General features: G+C 36.3%; 1 non-coding gene across 1 annotated transcript; it reads right to left on the reverse strand.

Moving 5' to 3' along the window:
• Positions 1-2,921: 2,921 nt before the first annotated feature.
• Positions 2,922-3,025, reverse strand: LOC118625875. Its single transcript, XR_004958736.1, has one exon. It is a non-coding gene; the product is annotated as a U6 spliceosomal RNA (small nuclear RNA).
• Between the last annotated feature and the right edge of the window lie 252 nt (positions 3,026-3,277).

Here is a 3,277-nt window from a genome sequence, read left to right on the forward strand (position 1 = left end):
AAACAAAGAGCTAGTTCTTTGAAAAGATAAACAAGATTGATGGACCCTTAGCTAGACTCACCAAGAAACAAAGAGAGACAACCCAAATACACAAAATCAGAAATGAAAGAGGAGAAATAATAACTGACACTACAGAAATACAAAGGATTGTGAACAAACATTATGAACAATTATGCTGCAACAAATTTGACAATCTAAGCGAAATGGACAAATTTCTAGAAACACAGTCTCCCAAAACTGAACTGGGAAGAGATAGAAAACTTGAGCAGACCAATAACAGCAAAAGAAATTGAATATGTAATCAAGACTCTCCCAGCAAACAAAAGCCCAGGCCCGAACAGCTTCACAGGGGAGTTTTGCCAAACATTCAAAAAAGAACTAACACCCATTCTCCTCAAACTATTTCAAAAAATTCAAGAATGAGGAAGACTTCCAAACTCTTTTTACGAGGCGAGCATAATTCTAATTTCAAAACCAGAAAAAGATACTACAAAGAAAGAAAATTACAGGCCAACGTCCCTGAGGAACATAGATGCCAAAATCTTGAACAAAATACTAGCAAATTGAATCCAGCAATACATCGAAAAATTATTCACCATGACCAACAGGAAGTCATCCTAGAGATGCAAGACTGGTACAATATTCACAAATCAATAAATGTGATACACCACATAAACAAAATGAGAGATAAAAATCATATGATCATATCAATAGACACTGAAAAAGCATTCAACAAAATCCAGCACCCTTTTCTATAAAAACGCTCAGCAATCTGGGAATAGAGGGATCATATCTTGACATAATAAAGGCCATATATGAAAGACCTACAGCCAACATCATACTCAATGGACAAAAACGAAAGCATTTCCCTTAAGGACAGGAGCACGACAAGGATGCCCACTTTCACCACTCTTATTTAACATAGTACTGGAAGTCTTAGCCACAGCAATCAGACAGGAAGAAAAAATAAGCAGGATCCAAATTGGAAAGGAGGAGGTGAAACTGTCATTATTCACAGATGACATGAAAAATTTACTAGACTTAATAAATGAATTTGACAAAGTAGCAGTTTACAAAATTGTCAAGAAATCGATGGCATTTTGTACATCAGTGATGAACTCACAGAAAGAGAAATTTTAAAAAATCTCGTTTACCATTGCAGCAAAAACATTAAGATACCTAGGAATAAACTTAACCAAAGGAATAAAGGACCTATTTGCAGAAAATTACAGGTCATTGAAAAAAGAAATAGAGGAAGACATAAAAAAATGGAAGCACATACTTTGTTCATGGATTGGAAGAATGAACATCATTAAAATGTCCATACTACCCAAAGCAATCTATAGATTCAATGCAATCCCCATCAAAATACCAACATCATACCTCACAGAACTACAACAAATACTTCAAAAGTTCATATGAAATCAAAAAAGACCCCGAATAGCCACAACAATCTTGAAAAAGAAGAACAAAGTTGGATGGGTCACATTACCAGATTTCAGGTTATACTACAAAGCCACTGTAATCAAAATAGCCTGGTACTGGCACAAGAACAGGCAGATAGATCAATGGAACAGAATAGAGAACCCAGAAATGAACCCAAGACAATATGCTTAATTAATATTTGGCAAAGGTGGCAAGAGCATACAGTGGAGTAAAGACAGCCTCTTTAATAAATGGTGTTGGGAAAATTGGACACCTACATGCAAAAAATGAAACTAGACCATCAACTTACACCATACACAAGAATAAACTCAAAATGGATAAAACACTTAAATGTGACTCATGAATACATAAAAATCCTAGAAGAAAATGTAGTCAACAAAATTTCAGACATCATACGCAGCAGAATTTTTACTAATACATCACCTAAGGCAACTGAAACAGAGGAGAAAATGAACACATGGGACTACATCAAACTCAAAAGCTCTGCACAGCAAAAGAAACAACCACTAAAATGGAAAAGCAACCCACTCTTTTGGGGAGCATAATTGCCAATGATACATCAGATAAGGGGTTAATTTCCAAAATATATAGAGTGCTCATACAACTCAACAAAAGGAAGACAAAGAACCCAATTAAAAAATGGGCAGAGGAGCTAAATAGACACCTTTCCAAACAGGACATACAAATGGCTGAGAGACATATGAAGAAATGTCAACATCACTAATCATCAGAATGGCCACCATCAACAAATCATCAAACAAGTGTTGGCGAGGGTATGAAGAAAAGGGGACTCTTAGTACACTGCTGGTGGGAATGCAGACTGGTGCAGCCACTATGGAAAACAATATGGTGTTACCTAAAAAAATTAAAAATTGAACTGCGATTTGGCCCAGTGATCCCACTTATAGGAATACACCCAAGAAGCCTGAAACACCCATCAGAAAGAATATATGTACCCCCATGTTCGTAGCAGCACTATTTACAATAGCTAAGATCCGGAAACAGCCCAAGTGTCCATCAGTAGACTAATAGATAAAAAAGCCGTGGTACATACACACAATGGAGTCCTATGCAGCGGAAGAAAGAAAGATCTCTTATCCTTTGAGATGACATGGAGGGACCTAGAAAGTATCATCTTAATGAAACAAGCCAAACAGAGAAAGACAAGTATCATATGATCTCACTTATTTGTGGAATATAATGAATATAACAGTCTGAGGAATGGGGTAGTCCCAGAGATGTGGAAGTGGGGTACAGACTGACAATCCCCAGAAGAGGGGTTGGTGGGGAGAGATAAACCACAGAACTTATATGCATGTATGCATGAACAGTGAACATGAACAACAAAGCTGGGGACAGGGTGGGGAGGTGATGGGGGGGAATCAGTGGGGGGAAAGGTCAAACATCTGTAACAAAAATTAATTAATTTAAAAATTAAAAAAATATATCGATGAGAGAGAACATCAGTTGGCCTCAAAAATATGGTAGCTTCACAAATTTGCATGTCATCCTTTTGCAGGAGCCATGCTAATATTCTCTGTATCGTTCCAATTTTAGTATATGTGCTGAGAGCAAGCACTTAACCACTGTGTTTTTAGATGCCTTGTTATGTACTAATAGAGAAGTTAAAAAAATAAAATAAATGACTGTGGAAGAAAAAGACTAATAATGTATGTAATTTCATGTGTATGAAACATTCATGAGGTGTGGTTTAAAGGAAAAATAAAGAAAGGCAACTTATATGAATCAGGAAAAAACACTAAAATCCCCACTACCCTCCTTAGTATGGCAAGTCCATAATTAAAGCAAATTTGTCTTGTAAATATATCCA

Source organism: Molossus molossus, unplaced genomic scaffold, assembly GCF_014108415.1.
Source record: "Molossus molossus isolate mMolMol1 unplaced genomic scaffold, mMolMol1.p scaffold_m16_p_11, whole genome shotgun sequence".
NCBI classification, from domain to species: domain Eukaryota; kingdom Metazoa; phylum Chordata; class Mammalia; order Chiroptera; family Molossidae; genus Molossus; species Molossus molossus.